The sequence below is a fragment of the Pyrus communis genome, chromosome 5 (genome assembly GCF_041283825.1).
Source record: "Pyrus communis isolate YQ-2024b chromosome 5, ASM4128382v1, whole genome shotgun sequence".
NCBI classification, from domain to species: Eukaryota; Viridiplantae; Streptophyta; class Magnoliopsida; order Rosales; family Rosaceae; genus Pyrus; species Pyrus communis.
In genome coordinates this window covers 16,530,472-16,554,154 of record NC_142569.1, presented here as the reverse complement: position 1 = coordinate 16,554,154, position 23,683 = coordinate 16,530,472, and the positions used below count along the sequence as shown (strand labels likewise).

Sequence of the window (23,683 nt, the reverse complement as noted above, 5' to 3'; positions counted from 1 at the left end):
AAACATTATGAAAAATTCTGAAATTTTTTTAATACGATACCAAACAGGCCAGGCCCTAAGTAATTCTGTGAACCTCATTATCGAATGCAAACGGTAAGTCCCTTGATAAGATGTCAAGCATTCAAATACCAAAGAAACTTTTAAGAGAGTAGATGAAAGAGTTCATGTCACTAGTTCGCCGTACATTATTATTTTCCTCGAAGTGAACAAAAAAGTTTACTTATATCTTCCCACTGGCCAATTAGCTACTAACCTGCAAAGGCCTGCATCAATTATTCATAAGGGATCAAGGTAATCTCCAACTGGAAAGAAAAAAGAAGATCGAGGTAATCAGTTAAGCAGGTCTACGACTTCTACGACTCTACTTGGTTCTGTTGTGAGCTTCATACAAGTAGCCTAGGCTCATAACAACAGCAGCAAGTGCGACTCCTACCGCTTCTTGTGCAAGTATGGTTCTGTACTTAGCAGTTGTCTTTAAGGAAGTGGAGTTTGGAGTAAACCCGAGCTCTGAAAGTTTCTTATGAGATTCGGCATAATCTCTTAAAAATGCTTCTGCATCCTGTCATACGCCAAACTTAGCAAAAGTAAGAAAATGAATGTCAAATAAAAATAGAAAGCTTTAATGGAAAAGTCTTGGATCAAGACTATTTTAACAAAAAACCGGCCTTTTATTTAACCAAAAGCACCTCAAAATTAACCATAAGAACATGGTCCAAAATTTTACACTGACTGGATTACCAAGCCCAAAACGCTTAAAAATAAGTTTCCAAAACTCCTAACGGAAACAATGCCCAGCCCGTTAACAATTTCAAACTAATTACACCCCTCCAACAACTGAATTTAATGAAACCTGCGATTGCATAAATATAACCTCCCTTCTGATTTCTACGAACTGGACATCTTCCAAAACGCAAGAAATCTTCAATTTCGAATTCAATTTCTAGGAAGTAGACGAAAGTTCATCAATGGCAGAAGAATCGGTGATCAAAAATCTCAAACAACCACAAATTCAAGGTGAACAAAGGTACTAAACTCACATCCTTGTTAAATTCTCACAGTTGAGAATACAGTAATATGTATGTTTGCATGTTTTTTACTCCATAAACCTATCAATTCTTACTTCGAAAACACTACAAAATGATTAATTTTCTTTTTACTGCAGTTTGATAGCTACTCAATTTTTATGATAAATAAATTCTATGTGTCTACTACTTTTCTTCAATTTCATATATAGTGTATAACTTTGGGATAGTTCAAAAAATATTGTGCGTTATTTTTTTGTTCAAATCCACAATTAGTGTGGGTTATATTGTTCTAGTTCCAAAAACAATGTTTTTTTGTTACCTCTCATAAATATTGGGGGGTTATTTTGGATCACTTTCACATAATAGTACGGGTTATTATGCTGTACTTCCAGAAATACTATTGGTTTTTTGTTCTAGTTCGAGAAATAGTGTCTGTTATGTTAATTCATGATCATACATAGTGTGGGATCTTTTGTTGTAGTTCACGGACTAATGTTGATTTTGCTCGCTTTCATAACAGTGTGGGTTGTTTTGGTTTGGCTTCACAAATACTGTAAATATTTTTGTTGTAGTTACAAAAAATAATGCATGTGATTTTGGTTCACTTTTAGAAAGATAGTGTTGGTTAGTTTGATGTAATTCCACAAATAATGTTTACTTTCTTACCTTCCAAACACATTGGGGGTTATTTTGATTCATTTCATAATAGTGTGAGTTCATTTAACATAGTTCTAGAAATAACATGCGTTATTTTATTATAATTCAAGAAATAGTGTCCTAACAATTTTCATTCTTGCAGATGGAACAAACAAAAACACTTACAATGAAGAGTAAACTAAGAAAAAACAAGTTAAAAAGAAGAAGGAATATCTCCAGTATAGATGCAATATGACCGGGTTTGCAAACGCAATGCAAGTATACAAGCCTATGATGCTACAACGTCAAGATATCTGTAACGAACTAGCAACGACTCCATTTTGGAGTCTACTGAAGACATACATGGACATGACCTGTATTACAACAAAAAGAAAGAAGAAGCCCGACATGAACTTTAATGAAATCGTTCAATGCTACAGCCCCAAAAACTAAAAGTTCAAATTTGGACATCATTAACCAAGGGATCCAATGATAATGTTGTTCAAATATTTGGATTGGACAATCAAGGAGTTGATCTTCCAAATACTAACAAGTTTATCAAATTTAGCAACGACGACCACCTCATCACAAAATACTTCAAAGATGCAAAGATTTTCAAGAAGAAGCATATAATAACGGAAGCCTACGAAAATTCACTTCAAGACCAAACACCTAAGAGCGCAAAAGATACCGCTACACTAATATGTGCACACCTCATTTAGTCACTCCTATTTGCGAACTTTGGAACTTTCATGACATAGAGTTTTCTAAAAATTTGTGGGAACTTGGAGGAGATAAGCAATTACAACTAAGTAAAAGGAGTAAGAGACTATCTCTTCAAAATGTTTAACAAAGCAATAAAAATAAAAAATAAAAAAAAATAAAAAAAAAATAAAAAAAAAAACAGAGGAGAAGAACGGGCAACAAGTTACTGCACCGTCCTTGTTTTGGTAAGTAATCAAAATAATAGTATGAAAAAACATGAATTGTTTCTTACAAATTTCACAAAACTAACTTCACTTCCTTAATTCACACAGTACTGATACATCTTCACACAAATCTAGTGGTGACAATACAAGGACGAGAAAACATGATTCTAGCAATCACAAGATGGGACACGAGCATGATACATAAAGCAATCAAGGATGTCTTCACACACAATGCTTTATGTATCATGCTTGTGTTTCATCTTGTGTAGACCTGGCATTCGTGTCGTGTTTCTCGTGTTCGTGTCATACCCGATAGCTTAACGGATCGTGTCGTGTAATACCGTTAAAGTAAATGGGTAATATGCCCCAACCTGAAATCAACCCGTTAATATTATCAGGTAATATGACTCGACCCATTACTCGTTAAGAGAAATATATTTTAAATCAATAAAAATGAAAATGAAAAACATAATTTGACACAAAAAAATGTAAAATATAATACTAAATTAGTGTGCGTGCGTGTGTGTGTGTGTATTAAATTTCGGAGTTGACCTCTTCATGAAAGTTGTAAAGTTTTTCATTACGAGTGATTACATTTTTCACATTGCTACAATAATTATCATTAATTTTGCACTCAAATAAAAAAAATTGTTCATGAGATATGGAGGGTTTTAAAAATCTAAATGACCATGTAACCATCATCTAAGCATTGAGGATGCAATTATGAATGTTTATTATGCTTTCACATTTTTCAAACTTATACATTAATGATTATGAATTTTGTTTATTTTGAAGTCCCTTAAAAATACTATTCATGAGAGTTTGTATGGTTTTAAAAATTTAAATGATCATATACCCATTCTCAAAGCGTAGAGGATGCCACTACGAGCGTTTGCATATTTTGTCATATTTTTCGCACATGTAAATTAACTATTATAATTTTTTAATGTGTTTGGTATTTTTAAATTACTTGATATTTTTATTTTTAATGTGTTTTATGATTTTTAATCTCAATCTTTGCCTATAATATACTATAAAAAATAAAAATAAATAAAACTTAAATTTTAAAATTTATATAGAATAATAATTAATAAACAATATATACATATTCTTTATATCTATTGTATTTTATAGTAGGTTTTTTTTTAGTAGTTTAAAAAATTAAAATCATCAAAATAACCTTTTTCTTATCGTATCAAAACAAGTTATCCGTGTGTCACTCTCGTGTAAATTTGTTAAGGATCCGTTATTAGCGGGTTATTATCATGTGACCCAGTAATGTCCCAATTAGTTATCGTGTTGACCCGAAACCCGTTATCTTCGTGTCGTGTTAACGGGTCGTGTAAGAAATTACCAGGTCTAATCTTGTGATTGCTGGAATCATGTTTTCTCGTCCTTGTATTGTCTTCACCAGATTTGTGTGAAGACATCTAGTATTGTGCGAATTAAGAAAGTGAAGTTAGTTTTGTGGGTTTTGTAAGAAACAATTCATGTTCTTTCATACTATTATTTGATTTCTTACCAAAACAATGATGGTATAGCTGCTTGTTGTCAGTTCTTCTCCTCCCTTCTTCTTTTTTGTTTGTGCTTTGTCAAGCATCTTGAAGAAATAGTCTCTTACTCATTTTGCCCAGTTGTAATTGTTTATCTCCTCCAAGTTCCCACAGATTTTTAGAAAACTCCATGTGATGTAAGTTCCAGAGTTCACCAACAGGAGTGACTGAATGAGGTGTGCACATATTAGTGCAACTGTATCTTTTGCACCCTCAGGTGTTCGGTCTTGGAGTATTTTTTTCGTAGGCTTTTGTTGTATGTTTCTTGACAATCGTTGCATATTTGAAGTATTTGGTGATGAGGTGGTCGTCGTCGCCAAATTTGGTGGACTTTAGTATTTGGAAGATCAACTCCTTGGTTGTTTAATCTAGATTTGAACAACGTATCCGCTGGATATTCCCCTTGGTTCATGATCTCTGAACTTTTGCTTTTTGGGCTTGTAGCATTGAATGATTTTAATCGAGTCCATGTCCTACTTCTTATTTCTTTCTATTGTAATCAAGGTCCCGTCCATGTATATCTTTAGTAGACTCCAAAATAGTTTCTTCGCTATTTCGTCATGTACATCTTGACGTTGTAGTAGCATAGGCTTGTTTACTTGCATTGTGTTGCAAACCCGGTCATGTTGCATCTATACTAGAGGTATTCCTTCTTCTTTTTAACTTGTATTTTCTTAGTTGAACTCTTCATTGTAAGTGTTTTTGTTTGTTCCATTTGCAACAATGAAAACTGTCAGGACACTATTTCTTGATAAGAAAATAATTCATATTATTTATGGAACTACCCTAAACAAACTCACACTATTTATGAAATGAACCAATATAACCCACAATGTGTTTGGAAGGTAAGAAAATAAACACTATTTTTCTGAAAATGAAACAAACTCACTCGCACAATTTTTGTAACGACAACAAAAAAACTCATAGTATTTCTAAAACCGAACCAAACCAACCCGCACTGTTTATGAAAGAGAACCAAAATAACCCACAATGTGCCTGGAAGGTAAGAAAATAAACACTATTTGTGGAATTACGTCAAACTAACCAACATTGTTTTTCTGAAAGTGAAACAAACTCACCCGCACATTTTTTGTAACGACAACAAAAATACTCATAGTAATTCTGAAATCGAATCAAAACAACTTGCACTGTTTATGAAAGTGAGAAAATCAACATTTGTCGTGAACTACAACAAAATATCCAAAACTATTTGTGACCATGAATTAACATAACGCACACAATTTCTCGAACTAGAACAAAAAACCAACAGAAAGTATTTCTAGAAGTACAACATAATAACCCGCACTATTTTGTAAAAGAGATAAAAAAATAACCCCCCAATATTTATGAGAGGTAACCAAATAAACACTGTTTCTGGAACTAGAGCAATATAACCCACACTAATTGTGGAATTGAACCAAAAATAACACACAATATTACTTGAACTATCCCAAAGTTATACATTATAACAAAAAATAACACATAATATTGCTTGAACTACCCCAACATTATACATTATATATGAAATTGAAGAAAAGTAGGAAACACACAATTTTTTTATCGAAAAAAATTGAGTAGTTATCAAACTGCAATAAAAAGAAAATTAATCATTTTGTAGTGTTTTCTAAGTAAGAATTGATGGATTTATGGAATCACGAACATGCAAACATACATATTACTGTATTTTGAAATTGAGAAGTTAACAAGGATGTAAGTTTAGTATCTCTTGTTCGCCTGAAATTTGTGGTTGTTATGAGATTTTAATCGCCGATTCTTCTGCCATTGATGAACTTTCGTCTACTTCCTTGAAATTGAAGATTTCTTGCGTTTTGGAAGATGTCTGGTTTTCTAGAAATCGAAATGCTAGTTATAGCTCTGATTGCCAGTTTCATTAAAATGGGTTGGTAGAGGGGTGTAATTAGTTTCAAATTGTTAATGGGCCTTGTTTTGTTTTCGTTAGGGGCAATTTTGAAAACTTATTTTTGAGTGTTGTGGGCTTTGTAATCCAGCTCGAGTAGAATTTTCGGGCGTGTTCATTTCTATAGCCCAAGCCTTTTTCATTAAAGTTTTTTCTTTTTTTTTATTAAAGCTCCATTTCTTATTGGATTGCTTACAACTTACAAAGTTTATAAGAAATTAAGAGCTAATAAGTAAACCATCTTATAAATAGCTCAATCTAAATCTATCATTTTCCAAGTGGTTGGTAGGTCAGGGTTGATCAATTACGCACACCAGAATATGGGTGAACCACATTTGAATTATTAAATTAGTGTCAATCGACAATATTAAAGTAGCTCTAAACAAACACCGAAAGTATGTAAATATAATCAAAGCAGTGATAAATAACCCAACACTAATTAAAAGAAAAATAGGACTGAACCAAGCCCACACCCAAATTACCTTTGCATACAAATAAACATATTTACGGAACTCAAGATCCTCCACTAAAGCTTGCATCTGTCGGAAGTTTCAACAACCCCTCTCATCCCTTATTCAACAGTTCAATGTCAACAATGAGTAGCAACAAATGTTCATAACAACGTGCAAGCATGACATAAAATGATAGATTTTCACCAATTTTTCAAGTCTTACACAAAGTATGAGGTATCAAACTGCAGAAGTTCCTTAATTAGTCCACGAACTATCAATACCAGATCTATCTGGATGTGCCCTTCCCTATAAGACCAGCGCAAGCGACACAGAGTAAATGCGTCTATCCGATACCAAAGAAGACCGTATATAGATACAAACAAGGTGGAAGAATTACCAGTGTATGACCCCCAGATAGTGCAACAATATTCTTGTCAGACAACCCCATCCTACAAAACTTTTCCCTCAAATGTGGTGCACCTATTATCAAAACATAAAAGACACCGAAACTTCTTTTAATGAACAACAAAAAATTCTTCTCCCAAACAATTTAACTGAAAATGATACACATTAAAAGAATGCCAACTTCTCATCTCTAGCATTCTTCATACATTTACAAAGCTAGGAGATGAGGAGAAGTGGGTTGAGTTTTAACCTGGAGCAACTTATAGCAATTCCATGGAATAACAGAGGAATCCCACTGATGAATCCATATTATACCATATATTTTACCCTATTCTTTAGGGGTGGGCACGGTGCGGTTCGGTGCGGTTCCACCCCCTAATCGGAACCGGAACCGGAAAATATCAACAGTTCGATTCGGTGCGGTTCCGCTTAAATTTATTACTAGAACCTTACGGTTCGGTCTACACCGGTTCCGATTTGGTTCTTGCCGGTTTATGGTTCCAAATACTAAATTATTTGAACACCAAATCATCATGCATTCAAATACATCTTCTAAAACTGATTATATAAAGTTGCATACAACACATCTTTTTTTTAATGCAAATGTCTTTGGTGGTAGTGGCACCAAGTCAACAAAAAGAGACAACTAAAAGAAATATGCATTGGTAGTCAGTCAACAAACTAAAAAAAATGAAGAAGCAAACTGCAGGTTTATTTCAGAGAGCAAAAAACATCTCTTGTACACAATCAAACAACTTATTTCAGAGAGCAAGCAGAATCAAACAACTTATTTCAGAGAGGAAGCATGGGCTTCCCTAGTTTTAAAAGTTTGAAGAAGCCAATTGCAGGTTTAAATTTAATTACACAACAATTAAATAGAATCTGCTAACAAATATACCTACTCTTTCTGTATAATCATATCATGTTAAAGTGAAAGATTAAGGAGAAAACCCAGCTGAGCTCCAAAGCTAATTGCTAAACCTATTCTCCAAAGCCACGAGTTGGATGCCCCAAACCTCTCACTCGAACAATTTAACTGAAATGAAACTCCAGACAGAGATAAGAGGCCATACTCAGAAGATCTACAATTAAACCATTTTATACCTTAGAGAAACTATTAGGAGGAATTTGATGAAGACAGTCTTCCAATGCTTTTACAGTGAAGTTTTGAGGTCAATTCATGCCATAGATTTGGTATTGATGAACTAATGAGATCTTCTTTTCTCCTCACAGTGAAGATAGATTCTTGATTTTTGTCGTCAGTTGTGCCACTGCAGAGCAATCAAAAAAAAAATTGTTAATTAACCTTCAAATCGTGTTAGAAGGGGTAAACATGCTACGAACGTACTAATTTCAGCATAGTTAAACACTTTATTTTTCCCCGGGCAATAGTGTTGTCAATTAGAGTGTTGTTTTTCCTTTAGTTTTTATTGGTGCTCCATCTTATTTCTTGAAACTTTAGTTTGAGATAGGGTGTTATTCATCACCCTCATGCTTTCATCAATATGACTTACATTTCACATTTTTGTTACTGGCAGCAGAGGGGCATTTTGCTTATGCCTTTCAAGGAGGTGAACTTCAAATAGATAAGTGAGTCTGGGAATCTGGTGGATGATTATTATATATAAGTGAGTATATTTCTTTTGATGTTACAAAATTAAAGAAAAGTAAATTGTTTTTATTCCTAAAATTTTGAATTCTATTGCAACTGAAGCTTTTGCACAAACTGAACCACATAACCAACTGAACCAATTGAACCACATAGAAGAAGAGGAAAGTACATAACTCTGAACCCAAGTATAATAGAAAGTGGTCAACTGATTCCGAGCAATTTTGGCAGTACTCTAGCTCAACAAATGGCCCTAAATTAAGGGGGCAGATTAAAGCCAATGACATTTCTGTAGAATCTATGAACTTAAAACACCCTTGTTGAACCCCACAGACCATCTATATACAAATGGCCCTAAATGCAGGACAAGAGTGACTCAATTAGACAGTGTTAACCACACATATATAGTCCAGGTAAAAGAGAATGGAAAACCAGTTGAACTCAACCATATTCCTAATCTCAAATATGGGAAAAGATAGAGAAAATACCAAGGAGGGAGGATGGAGGCCGAAAAGTCATGAGCTGTCGTGGATAATGGATGATGAGGGCCGTTGCAGAAGCTGAGGTTGTGGGAGAATCGTTGATATTTTTGGATGAGAGGCCGTGGTGAGGGTGGAATCTCGGATGTGCAAAATGGGGGAACAGGGATGTGAGAGGGATGAGGCCGTGTGAGTGAGGTGAGGGAGGGTGAGGTGAGTGACAGAGTGAGTGAGTAAAACCTAATTGGAATGGGATCCAATGCTTTGCAACTTGGTGAGACTAATTTGTCAACCTATTATATTATGACATGTGTGTATATATATATATTATTAATAAAACGGTTCGGTTCGGTTCCGGCTGGTTCTTGTTCATTCGAAACCGGAACCAGAACCAGAACCGGTTTGAACGGTTCGGTTCGGTTTTTGACTCAAAGTTGACTTTTCTGGTCAACATGATTTTTTTCGATTTTTTTTCATACGGTTCGATGCGGTTTTGCAGTTTGACGGTTTTTATGCCCACCCCTACTATTCTTAGTTATAATTTATTGGTTATTTTGGTAGAATTTTGATTCTTTGTTATATATTTTCAATGTAGGACATTTGACTTCCTTTGAAGAAAAAATTGACTAAACGGACAAATTTTGGAGTGATTCCAATTGGAGGTTGTTCGTGAGTCTTTCAAGATGATTGTATCAAAATTCTAGATTTTTCTACCAAGCCGTTTGACCCTGGCAATGAAATAAAGGCCCAGCACGCAGCTTTTCCAGATTGACGTTTATGGATGTTTTGGGTATTTTGGAGGTCAATATGGCATAGTTTGAGGAAGATTCCTTCTGAGGACTTGTAGGGGATGACTTAAGCTTTCAATGGAGACCTTGTGGGACCAAATCGGAGTTGATTTGGTCGGTCAAAAGTCTGATTTTAGGAGAAGTCCGAATTTTAGTTCAAATAGGAAACCTTTTATTTTCTGTTTTATTATTTTATTATGTTTCGTAGTTTTATTCTAAGACCTTTTAGGGTTTTATTTTGTAGTAGTTTAAATAAAGATATTTAGCCATTAGGGTTTTAGAGAAGAGAGGAGGAGACGCACAAGCCTTTGACAGTTTAAGTTTATTTTCCAGGTGCTTTCTATCCTTATTCTCAATAATATTTTGTTTTATGATTGTTCGTAACTAATTTCTTTTTGTGACAGCCCGTCCCGAGAAATTTAAAACGTACGCGTGCAAAGACTATTCTACCCCCAGTTTGTTTCCGTTACGTTTGTCTTACATTTTTGTGTTTTGTTGGCATGTTTGGAACCACACACATTTTCCCACACACCACAACCTTTCCTCCTGTTTCCCTGCACTGTCCCGAGCCCCATTCCCTTCCCATTTCCTTTGAAACGTACGGACACACCCACACACCCATCAAACCTTCACAGATCGTGGAATCCAAGCACATATTCGAGCTCGTGAGGCTTGTAGGAGTCCAACCATACCCATTTCAGGTAAGAACACCTTCGTTTTCACGTCGAATCCACGATGCTTGATTTCGGGTACTGTTCATGCACACGTGATTTCTCACGTTTTAGGGAATTTCAAGCTTGTAGGAAGCTTGGTGAGGTCCCTAGGAGGCTCGGGGTGGTTCGTTTGAAGGTTTTGGACGTCGGGATCACTAGTTTCGAAGTTGGCCAGAGTTGGGTTGTTTTTTCAGGTGAGATTTCATGATTTTTAGCACTTGAAAGTGGTATGAATGTGTTCCTCTAGTTCTAAGCTTCATTTTGGTACCAATTTTGTGAAATTTGGATGAAAAACGAAGAAGATATCGAAGTTTGAAGTTTTTCAGATTTTCCAGCGCCGACGACGGCGCCGGAGGCTCGCCGGAGAAGACAACGGAATATTCCGTCAAGTCTGACGGAATATTCCTGACGCCGTTAACAGAATCTATTAAAACTGACGGAATATTCCTAACGGCGTCAACTGACGTCGTCAGCGTGCCTGCGCGTGGCCGGCACGTGAGGGCGCGTGCGACGGTGAAAAATTATTTTAAAAATATGGGGTTGTTTATGAGGTTGAGTAGGTCACGTTGGTATATTCATATACCCCATTTGAGCATTGTATGAGAAGTTATTTCTAAAGGTTTGGTTATGTGCTTTTAAATTGACCTTTTTGTAGTTGTTTCGCATATAGGTGATACCTATCCCGAGGACGAGCGTGGTCACTCGAGGCAGGGGGGCTACGACCCTTCCACATACCAGTGAGTGGGCTTTTGGTTTTCCGTATATACCTATATACATATATTTTTCCCAGAAATTGATTGAAATATTTATTAGTTTATATGCCATGCATTTTATATTGCCGTTGATTATGATTGGTTAGTTGCATTTATATGTGTACGTATTGGTGCTGTGGACGCACAGGTAAGTGCCAGGTAATGTTATTCATGTTTATTTTCAGTAGTGATTCGAGAGCTCATAACCTGCACCCCCGGTGTTAGTGCTCCCGCCCAGAGTAGGGCACAGTTCTTCACGTGATGTTCACCTCCCGCACCACACGCTCAGCTTGGATCCAAGTTAGGTGCACAGTCCTGTCGTACAGACCACTTTAGGTGGTTCCGACTCGTAGGTGACCCGCGATTATTCGCCGAGCCTTCACGTGATCGTAGCACTAGAGCGTATATATGTATTACACCCAGGCCTGTCGTACAGACCACTTCAGGTGGTTCCGACTCGTGTGCAGGTCCAGCTAGTGAGATTGAGATTTGAGCTCTAGATTCAGCCGTACAGGTCACGTTAGGTAACTCCGGCTGCCAGATTACACGTTATCGATATGATTTACACCTGAGCACTTGCATTTCATTTTGAGGTTTTAGCATGGCATATTCTTGAGCATGTTTGGTATATATATATGTATGGCTATTTTCTGGGAAGTATACAGGTTTTACGGCGAGGGGTTAGAACGTATTTATTAAATGGTTTTCGAAAAGCTTTGTTTTTGCCCACTCACGCTTTTGTTTTGCGCCCCTCCAGGTTCTAGTTGACTAGCAGGTTTGGTGGTTTCCCAGAGGGCTTCCCCAGCATTTCTGACAGATGATCACCAGCGTAGGACCACCTTCGGGTGTACTGCTGTCACATCATTCTCATTTGGACTGCTTTAGGCTTATGCTCTGAACTTGTGTCTCACTTACGCTAGCACTTGTTCCTATTACCTTTTGTATGCTAGTTTTTATTATTCGTACTATTTACGTTACTATTTTATTAGCTTCCGCACCGTGCACATAGCTACGTCACTTCCACGTGACGGCCAACACGCCCTGATTTCGATCGGGGTGTGTCACTTTTGCTAGGGCGAAGCCTTGAGCCTTTGCAAGAATATGTAGTTTCTTTTCAATTTACTTATGATATTATGCATGCATGTTTTGAATTATTGATCACTGTTTTAAACTGTCTAATTGTCTTAATGCCTGATCACCATTAGGATCTTTAGGAAAAGTAATTTGATGCAATTTTGGTTTGAAGGTTCCTTGAAATTGACGCTGGCTTCTTGTGATTAATAATTGTAATTTCACTTAAGATGAACACCACGTCTTAAGGGTTGCATGGTTTTTCAAAGGGTTTTCATAAAACTTAACGAGTCCCTCATATTCATATTTGATCTGAACGTCCGGACGAGTTGCATGTTAGATATACGTTCTGTGTTGGAGGTTCCAAGTAGAATATATATTAGGAAAACCTAACCTTCAAAATATGCATGGGTAATTCATAAGTAATTGGAAGAATTACGTAGGATTGTTGAGGTGACAGTTGAACCCTAGGGCTTTTACAAATTGATTTTCTTTAAATTGTTCTCTAGTTAATTTATTTAATTATTTTTAATTTAAATTCGTTTTTATTATTTTAAATTCCAAAATCATCCTTTTCACAAATTTGTTCTAAATAATTAGTTAAGGATTAATATAAATACAAATTATTCATTCAATCTCTGTGGAAACGACCTTGCTTGAGCTGCTATACTACAACAACCTTGTACTATTGCAAGTATTTTTAAGGGACCCTACTTTTGTAGGTAGTAAAAATCCCTATCAAGAAATTGCCGCCATTGCCAGGGATTGTTTCAAATAATTTGTGTTTATCATATTCTTAGTTAATTATTTGTATATATATATCTTTTTATTTACTTGTTGATTTTGTTTTTATTTTTGTAGGCTTGTTAAGTTTGAGAGCAGTTCAATGATGGAGCCACCACCAAGAGGATTGCTGTTATGGGTTTCTTTAGCAGAAAAAGGTTTTTTTTATGGATTTAAACCTACGGTTTGTGCCTTTTGCTGTTTGAAGACCCATGATCTTTTGAAGTGCCTCAAAAGAGAATATTTTCCTGAGTTTGTCCAAAAACATATGAATATGAGAATCAACTCCAAAAGGCATTGGAACAATCCCTATTCAGAGTTCTACACTACAAGTTTGAAAAAGCATCTTGAGCAATATTTTGAGCAACCTAATGTGCTACAAGAGCTCTCAGTGGAGGACAAATTTTCTATATTGTTGGAATCAACTAAATTGTACATTGAAAGAACCCATCAAGGATTTCAGATTCAAGCATTAAACTGTGGGTATAGCTATGATGATCAAGAAGAGGGGAGAAAACAACACATCATGATCCTATAATCCCACCAGAATCTGCGACACCCCATGTTTATGTGCCGTCAGAATTTTTCCCACAAAGCCAGTTTGGTACTGCTTAAATTTTTTAAAAAGTGGCTATAAAAAAAAAAAGCTGGATTCTTTACAGTGTTCGGTAAAATCTTATAACCAGCTTTTTTTTTTTCATAGTTTTGGATGAAAAAAAGCTAAAAGTTTAAAGCAGCAAAAACCAGCTTTTCAGCTTCTGCTCAAATCTCTTTTCAAAGAGGCGCTGAGCCTTTAATGAAACTTTCATGTACCCAAAATGACCTTAAGCAATTAAATAATTTACAATCATACAACATGCTTTTATCATCTTCCATTATTTTCGGTGAGCTGTTTCGGAATCAGTCAGAGTTAAGGTGGTGATGCAGCAGGCAAGATTACACCTACCCTCTCTGTCCACGGCAGCACCATATGCCTTTCTCGATGATGACATCTCGTCTACCTCCGATGGTAATATCCCCACAACCCAATCGAACTAGCAAAAAACCTAGATGGAATTACCAACAATCTGAAGCTCGACACTCACCTTCCATGCTAAGACTGGATATTTTTTTGAGGTCGTTCAAGATTATGACGCCGTACTTCAAGACCTTAGAGCGGTGAACCTTGAACTTTCAGACCAAGTAGAGCTATCCCAGGCCCCTCATTTTCCATTATCGACCTGGTTTCGAGCCTCCATTTTGACATTCCAATTAACCATCCAGCACAAAGGAAATTTTTTTTAGGATTTCAATTGAGAAAGAAAGAGATCACATGGAGAGAGGAAGATTGAGAAAGAAAATGTGAAATGGGAAGAAGGCGGAAACGACGAGAAAGGGAAAGGAAAAAGAGACATGTGAGAGAAAGAGAGTTTGAGAGGTGCTTCTGGAAAGATAGTGGGCTGGTTCCCTTTTAATTATGATAATAAAACATAAAAAGATGGCGATTTTAAATAATAAACTAGTTCAAAATTTTATGTTAAAATAACCATTATTGTTGGAGATGCTTACGATAAATTGATTAGTTCTTGGAGTTTTTGTCATTTGGCTAGCTGAAATAGCAAAAAATTAGTAGTGAATATCTGAACATATTCAGTTTAAAAGATTTTGATATTTTTAAGTAATTTGTGGTACCAATTAGTATTTAGAATAAATTTAAATTAAGATATGAATATTTTAAAAACAACAAAGTATGTTTAATAATTGATCTTTGTTTGTGTTGACCCAAAAAACTGTCAAGCAATTAAATTAATAGCACATCTAGTACGATACCTTTTTGGCCATTTTACACAGTCACATCTATTTTACATAAAGATTTACCAAACACTATATCATTGTTTTTTTTGCCAAAAATACTTTTCATAGCTACTTATTTCCACAGCACAGCAGAATCAGTTTTTTTTTCAAAGCACAGCAATACCAAACTTGCCCAAAGACTGCAGGAAAGTCCTGCTTATTATGTTGCGAGGGAAGATCTTTGGCATCACCTTGATGATTTTCATGCTCATTGTGAGTATCCTTAGCACAAGAATAGATGTGTTGGAGAGGGATGTTCACACAAATTCAAAATCTGGAAAATTAAATGGTTAGCTTTTGGACACACTCAAGAATTTGGATACAGGGCAGACGACTACTGATACAATTTTCGTAGCTGAATTGGGCATTCCAGCAGTACAACCCATCAAATTTAAAAAATATCGAGGCCAATCTTACAAGCAGGCTAAGGCATACGAGAAGAAGATGTTTTGTGGTAGCCAAATTCCTCATAAACAAATTCAGCTATTGCAACGGTTATGGGTGTTAAATACAAGGTTCAAATCTATTCATCAGAGACCAAAGACTTGCTGGAAAGGATCCCATATGACTTCAACAAATCACTCACATAGAAAGGCGAATATGACCGTTTCAACAACTGAATTTAAATGCACAGTTCAAGTCAATTCTCACCTACTATTGCCCTATGATGCTGTTAGGGAGTGGTTGCGTTTGATGGATCAAGTGACATGATTGCCAATTTCCTTTCAATTCATCTAGCTATAGACGTTCACTAAATCGTGGACTCTGCCAAAACTGTTCTGCCACAAATAGGTGCTTAAGTTCTCTTTGTCACTTCAGTTTCCTTGCACAGATAAAGACCACATGCATGTGTTAGTTTTGGTTTATTTTACTGTAATGCACAAATCGAAACTAAAACAAAGAAGTTTGGTGGAGAGTTTTACCTTTGCGTCTTTCGGCTTTTGAATCGGACGGAAATGGGGCCTGCAACTCTGTTTGCAGGCATGATAAACTCCATGAACCTCTTTGTTGTGCTGTAGATAGATGAGTGAGAGAGTGAGAGAGATATCTCATCTTTGGAGAAATATGGAGGCTAGGGTTTGAGGGACTAGGATTTTCTTCCCTCCTCTTTCCATCCCCCTCCATCTCCTTCCATCCCCTCCTCTCACATTCTCTTATTTTGTCTTTCTCTTGCTATAAAAAATTAATATAAGATGTTGATGTGACTTAATTATGACTGTTCAAATAGGAGGGGAGGGAAAAAAAGTGGGGAGAGAATCCTACTCCCATCTCAACACAACTTAGGGCTCATCCACTGTGATTGTAGGTAGAGCAGTTGTTGCCTATTCATTTTTCTGTGTTCATTTAAGGATAATGTCAAAAACAATGTCATTTGAGGGATTTAACTATAATTTATGATAAATATTATATTAAGGATGAATGATATCATTTTGAACCTTCAAATACGTAGAATGTGAGATATTGAGAAATTTAATTGAAAGAAGTTAAAGGTATTTTTCTTATACGTGGAATGTGACCGTTCACACGTGTGGCTTCGTGTGTGCGTGCAAGGAGAGTCTCTTCTATGCTTCCAGGTCTCGCGTTCGACTCCAGGTCAGCTCGTCCTTTTTTCTGTTTATTTTATTTTATTTGTTTTATTATATTTTTTGCCGTTTCTTTGCCTATTTTATGTCTTGGTTCATTTTAGTTTTCTTTTATTGGGGCATTATGATATAGATCCAAAAAATTGAAGTACTATTGGCTTTAGTCCAATTTTTTGAAATTTCTAATTTAGGTCCACTTAACTATTTTTTGAACATATTTTATCACTTGTTTCAAATTTTGAATGTTTAAACATCTGCAATCTACTAAACATTTAAAAAACGTTTAAATTCTTTACCCTTTAATAAAATAAAATATTTTTATCATAGATTAAGTTGCAAAAATATACAACCTAATTAAAAGGTACTTATACATAAATGTACATGTACCTATAAGTAAGATATCAAACGAAAAAAATATATTTAATCAATAGGTAGATAAACGAACTGATAGGTACAAACACACAATTTACCTACCTATAAGCAAGATAAATTACTATGTAATATAGGAAAACATATAGAAGCAATCTGTGATAGAGATAGATAATAAAAAAAGAAAAATATAATCTACCTATAATAGAGGTAGGTTATATAACAAAATCTTGTGATACAGGTAGATTAATATCGGCCAAGAAATCTGTTGACGCACAAAATCGGCGAGGACTTTGGTACGACAGAAAGTGTCAAGTTTGTGACCTTCGCTAGGTTGCTCTGATCATTAGTGTGGATAAATATGTAAATGAATAGAGATAGGGAAGCAAACAACACAAGATGTACGTGGTTCACCCAAATTGGCTACATCCACGGAGTAGAGGAGTTCTCATTAGTTGTGAAGGGTTTACACAGATACATAGGTTCAAGCTCTCTTTTAGTGAGTTCTAGTGAATAGTTTAGTACAAATGACATTAGGGATTATTGTGGGAGAATGATCCCCTTTTATAGAAGAGAGTTTCTAGTTTTGTTCTGACATTGACACGTGTCGTGTTGTGATTGGCCTCTGATATCGACATGTGTTGCGCTATGATTGGCCTCTGATACCGACATGTGTCGTGTTGTGATTGGCCTCCTGGTTGGAGGAAAAGTCTTATGGGTCCTTGACGGTATGCTGTTGACCAGTACTTAGTAGTTTCGGGATTGGTCAAGTATGGTGCAAACAAAATCAATTAATTTGAGTAAAAATACAACTCAAATGAAGATCCAATTTTGACCATGAAATTAACTAATTTGAACACAACAAGCAATTTGATGAAAGAAGCCAACCGACCTCCATTCTTGATCAAACATAATCAAATTTCATATATAGTGGAAGCCTGAGAAGAGAAGAGGAAAACTGAACAATGATAAAGAAGAAGAAGATTCGCAAGGCAAATGATAAATCCTAACTAAGAAAAAGGTTTTAGATAACAAACTAAAAGGAAATAATAGATAAATGAAGAAGAAATGAAGAGGCTTATATCCTCGCTTGGAGATATATAGGAAGTAATTTTATTCCAACAATTATCCTATCATTAAGGGAATTTTATTATTTAAACCTCAAATAGGTAAAACTTATCACAAATACCAATCCTAAAATCAAGGGATAATATTGATTACTTATAAGTAATTTTAGGAGTAAATTGGTATGAAAATGAAAAAAAACTGACATGGAATATAATTGGACTTATCTCAAAAATGACTCACAAAATTGGATTCGTATCAGATTTTCCCTTCTTTTATTTGTCTAGATTCATTTATTTTTGTGTCTTAGGATTTTTTAGTCGTGAGTCTTCATTTTATTTTATTTTAATTTATTTCCACATTTTGAGGACAATGTGTGACTTAAGTTTGGGGGTGGGAAATAGATTTTTAGGTTTTTCATTCTTGAGTCCGTTAAAATTTTTCATTCTTTTAAGTTAATATCCATAGATTATTTTAAATGTTAGAACAAGTAGATATGGTGAAGGTTAATCCCACGATAGAGTTTTTTTTTTCTTTCTATTTATCGTTGCTTAGAATCTAATTCATGAGTTATATTTTGAAAATTTGCACATTCACACCAACATGATTTGTGGGGAGTGAGATTGAAACACTTACTTTTAGTCTAAAGTAATTTTTAATTTTTGTTCTATATAAAATAAAGTTAGTATGTGTTATAAAGTAATAATTGTTCCACTCGAGGCTTTACTTAATAACCGGACCAGTCCTGCCCGATCAGCAGTGATTCTTGCGTCAAATGGTAAAGTCTTGGCATGGGGCATGGTGGTTAGTCAGTTTCCTAACCTTTTCAGCTCGAGTTAATAAGTCCTTAGGGATGTTCTACACTTAGTGCCCTAAAGCCTTTGTGGTTTGGGAGTTATTGACCTAAAGCTCGTTACATGGGTTGGATCGAAAGTTTAAGTGAACTGACATTGCACGATCACCATTGTTACTGAAAAAAAAGAAGTAAAAAATGAAAAAATGAAAATAAGAAAGAAAAAAAGTATGTATCAAATTAGTATATATGAAGTATTAAATAAAGAGGACGAATGGTAGGGGTTTTAGTAAAGTTTCCTTAACTATGTTGGTTCGCTTTACATCAAGAGAAGTTCATGAATTCTTTTCTAATTGGTTTTAAATAGCTTAAACTCTGTGGTGGGATTAGTTGAAACTTTTGAAAAAATGTTCTGATTTTTAATGTTTTCTATGGATTGCAACTTGAAGGTGAAATTTTTGCGTCATAGTTAGTTTTGTTTAAGTTTCTAGTTTGTTAGTTTTTATTTTTATTTTTTAGTTTTGTTTTGCTTGAGGACAAGCAAAAAGCTAAGTTTGGGGGCATTTGATGAGTTCATATTATATCATATATTTTAAGGAAAACTAATGAAAAAGGCTTGAAAACTTTGAGTTTTAACGATAAGGACAAAATAAAGGGTAAAGTGAATAGTACCAGAATTGACATTTTAGTGTAAAAATATGGTTTTTCATTAAAGTGAACAGTACTGCGGACTTTTCGTTTAAACTCCCTATATTTTACCATATTCTTAGTTATAGTTTATTGGTTATTTTGGTAGATTTTTTATTCTTTGTTATATATTTTTTATGTAGGACATTCGACTTCCTTTGGAGCAAAAAGTGACCAAACGGATGAATTTTGGAGTGATTCCAATTGGAGGTTGTTTGTGAGTCTTTCAAGATGATTTTGTCAAAATTCTAGATTTTTTCTACCAAGTCATTTGACCCTGGCAATGAAATAAAGACCCAACGCGCAGCTTTCTCAGATTAATGTTTTTGGACGTTTTGGGTATTTTGGAGGTCAAGATGACATATTTTGAGAAAGATTCATTCTGAAGATTTGTAGGGGACGACTTAAGCTTTCAAAAGAGACATTTTGGGACCAAATCAGAGTTGATTTGGTTGGTCAAAAGTTTGATTTTATGAGAAGTCCAAATTTTAGTTCAAATAGGAAGCCTTTTATTTTCTGTTTTATTATTTTATTATGTTTCCTAGTTTTATTTTAAGGAAAACTAATGAAAAGGCCTTGAAAACTTTGAGTTTTAATAATAAGGACAAAATAAAGGGTAAAATAAATAGTACCATGATTGACTTTTTAGTGTAAAAATGTAGGTTTTCGTTAAAGCGAACAGCACCGTGGATTTTTCGTTAAAACTCCCTTTATTCTAAGACCAATCTGAACTTAAGAGTATATTAGTGGTGTGACAATAAAAATGAGTAATATTAAAAAAAAGTGGTGGAAGGCATCAGTCGCTTTCGTGGCTTTGTTGAGCTCATAGGAAACCTGTGCACACTAATGACTAGAACTATTTGCATAAAGAACTTACAACCAACACCGAGAACGACATATTGAAGACATGTACCATGTTAGTATGTTACACATCCTGACATAGATACAAAGCTGCTTAACAAGTATCTCTGACTCTTATAACTTACGAGTTTGCTACACATAAACCACTAATAGCAACACATTTATAAGAGTAACAAATTTGAATTACAGAAAGCATAGGGCAATGCCAAAATATAACAGAGATGTTATTAGAAAACTCTTCATCTAGTCTAACCAGAAAACTTCTTATTCTCTGATATGTAAACGACACAATTTATGAATTATAATCCAATTAAAATGCTAGCATACCAGAAATATAAAAATTGGGAAAATTAAATATTGAAGAAGATATCTAAGGTATTGAAATAAATCTCGTTTAGCATCTGGAAGTCGTCCTTCCATAGAAGAAATTTTAGAATCCTAAGAAAAGGTACAAAAAAGCAGATGAAAACTTGAAAGCAATGATAAGGAAACTTGCCATGTTTCTTGAAATAAGTGATCATTGACCACAACATACCTTCCTGCCTGAAGAAAAATCAATGGCGGGGCCTCCAGTGACCTCAACTGCAGCAACACCCGCAAGTTGAAAATACAAGCAATGATGCCCTTAATCGCTACTTTCTGCTATCTCCGACATAGTTAGGAAAAACTGTGGTGATCTATGTAAAACCTCTTCATTTGCAAATAATTTGATGAACTAATTATATTAGAGCAACTCTAGCGGGAATTGGAGCCCGATGGATCGACGACAAAAATGACCCAATAGCCCCAACAATCTGCTCCAGCCCATGTGAGCAATGGGGCTCCAGAGAGGCCCAAGTGAGAGGGCCGGCTCGAATTGGTGGCCCGAGAACCTGAGGCCACATCATGCAAGGCTGACGTCAGCTGCATTATAAAATTAATAAAAAAAAGGAAAACAATTAATAAAAAAATCCGAAAAAATTTTAAATTAAAAAAAAAGATTTAATTTTTCAATAAATATCTTATTATTATCTTCCGCCTTACACCACAGTTTTATATTTTCTCAAATATTTTGGGTTGTAATTTCTTATTTAATGAAGCATGGTACAACGAGACCGATTAAAAATCATATCTAAAATTTGAAATAAAATTATTTTTTATTATTTTATAAAATAAAAAAAAATACTAATATTTTATTGCCTATTGACATGGCTATTCAGTTTAGAGTTGAAGATGTAAAAGGCAGTTACTATTCATTAAAGACAATTACTACTCACTGGGGGGAATCAATAGTGAGTTGCCCTAGAGGGCCTTTGCAACACTAGAGTTGCTCTTATAGGCTAAGTAAATCTTTCAAAGAACTGTAATCACCTGGTATAGGTCTGCATATGTAATCCTTGGATGCTTAGACTTCACTTCCTCTGACATAAAAGAAAAGCACCATTTCAAAAATACCCTATAGTGTCTACCTATTTGTAAACCCTAAAGACTACCAAGCCTACGTGGCGCGCAGGCCGAGTAATTAATGAGCTAACTACATCATTCGGTTATGTGCAAGCTTGCCAACTCGACGGCCGAGCTCAGCCACAGAGTAAAATATGTTGATATGGCATTGGGCACACTACTAACTTCTTGATCTTGTAACTGGGGCCGAGGAAGGAACATGTCTTGTCTTTCAGGTTCTAGAGCCTGAAGACAAGGCTGCTAGTTTTGTGTTCAATATCTAGACAGCCCATAATAATTCTAGAAGAAAATTATTGGGCCGAGGATAACTCCTAGCTCAACCCAAAATAATATTTTGGGCCTAAACATTGCCCTCTCGCTTCTGAGGTCTTCGGCCTACAAGTCTTGGCCGAACTTCGACCTTGAAGAAGCGAAATCAAATCCTTAACATATTCCTAACGGATGTCGAGAAACCTCAAATCCCCCAACCACTTAGGCGCATTTATGGAGCACGATTGCACAATCTCAATCATGTCAGACTCCCTGCCACGTGGCATCTTCTTAGCATGTCTGTCCCCTAATAATAACTCCCGAGGTGTGCAGACACTGAAACGTCGTTTCACTATAAACTCGATGTCATATGCAATCGTGCAACCTTGATTCGCGAGCTTTTAGGCATCCCTAAGTTGTGTTAACACTGAAATGTCCCTTTGTCAAAAAACTTGGCGTCACATATAATCATGCACGCTCAATTCGCGAGTTATTCGGCCTCTTCATCTGGATTCTCTGAATATCCATCATGATTACATAATATTGTGGTCGAATCTACCCTTTATTCTTTTAAAATAAAATTGTTGATCTTCTTCCTAAATGCTTATAAATACCCAACTCTCATTCATTCAGATTTTCACGCTTTCAAATCTTTCGAATCTTTTGCCATTTGCTCCTAAACCCAGAAAAGAAACCATACGTTGAAACCCAGAAAACCGTCATCTTTATCAATGGCTACCAAACTTTCATTTCCAAATTCACCAAGGAATGCGATAAGTATCACAACGTCACTGATTGGAATACTATCAAAACCATCCGATTCGAGGATGAGCCAAATGCTTCCTACCAAACCCCTGGCCCACTTTTCAAGGATGACGTCCCATAAGCCATCACCGAAATGTTGAAGGTTCACTACCTGAATCCTTTGTTCTAAGGGTATGATTGGTTGAAATGAGAATTGGCCAAACCGCAAGGTGTCTAGCCTTCGTCCACTGCGACCTGGGCTGCCTAAGACCTGGTTTGGTACTGAGGTGATTTTGAAAAAAGCTGGTATCAAAAAAAGCTGGGAGCTGTTTTTGTGTTTGGTAAACATTCAGCTTCAGCTTTTTTTCACAGTTTTGGGTGAAAAAAAGCCAAAAACAAGAAGCTGCAAAACCCAGCTTTGAAAAACTGGCTTTTTTTTCACATCTGTTTTACATAAAAGTTTATCAAACACTATAATACTGCTTTTTCTTTTTCAAAAGCACTTTTACAAAAAAGTTTACCAAACACTCTGCTGCTTTATTTCACAGCTGCTTATTCTCACAGCACAGCAGAAGCAGCTTTTTTTCAAAGCACAGCAATACCAAACCAGCCCTAAGTCACTTGAATAAAGCCATACTTTAGCGACAAGTGAAGATCTCTCGACATTTTTAATGTCATCAAACTCTCGACTATCGAGATGAACTTAGATCGGGAGCTTGTAATGGTTGCCCTTAGCTTCTGGTACTTGGCCACCAACACGATGGTTTTTCCTCTCAGCCCCCTTGGTCAATGGTGCTGGACATTACAACTTACTTGGCACCTTTCCCACTGGCCTCCCAATCGACACTTCGCTCTCTGGGTACAAATTCAACCTGGACCTGAAGACAATCTTTGAGGAACGTGTCGTTGAAGCCCTGATGAAGGGATACCAAAAGCCGCCGAA

General features: G+C 35.6%; 1 pseudogene; it reads right to left on the bottom strand.

The window, feature by feature from the left end:
- Positions 1 to 361: 361 nt before the first annotated feature.
- Positions 362 to 21,711, bottom strand: LOC137724877 (L-ascorbate peroxidase 3-like; annotated as a pseudogene).
- Between the last annotated feature and the right edge of the window lie 1,972 nt (positions 21,712 to 23,683).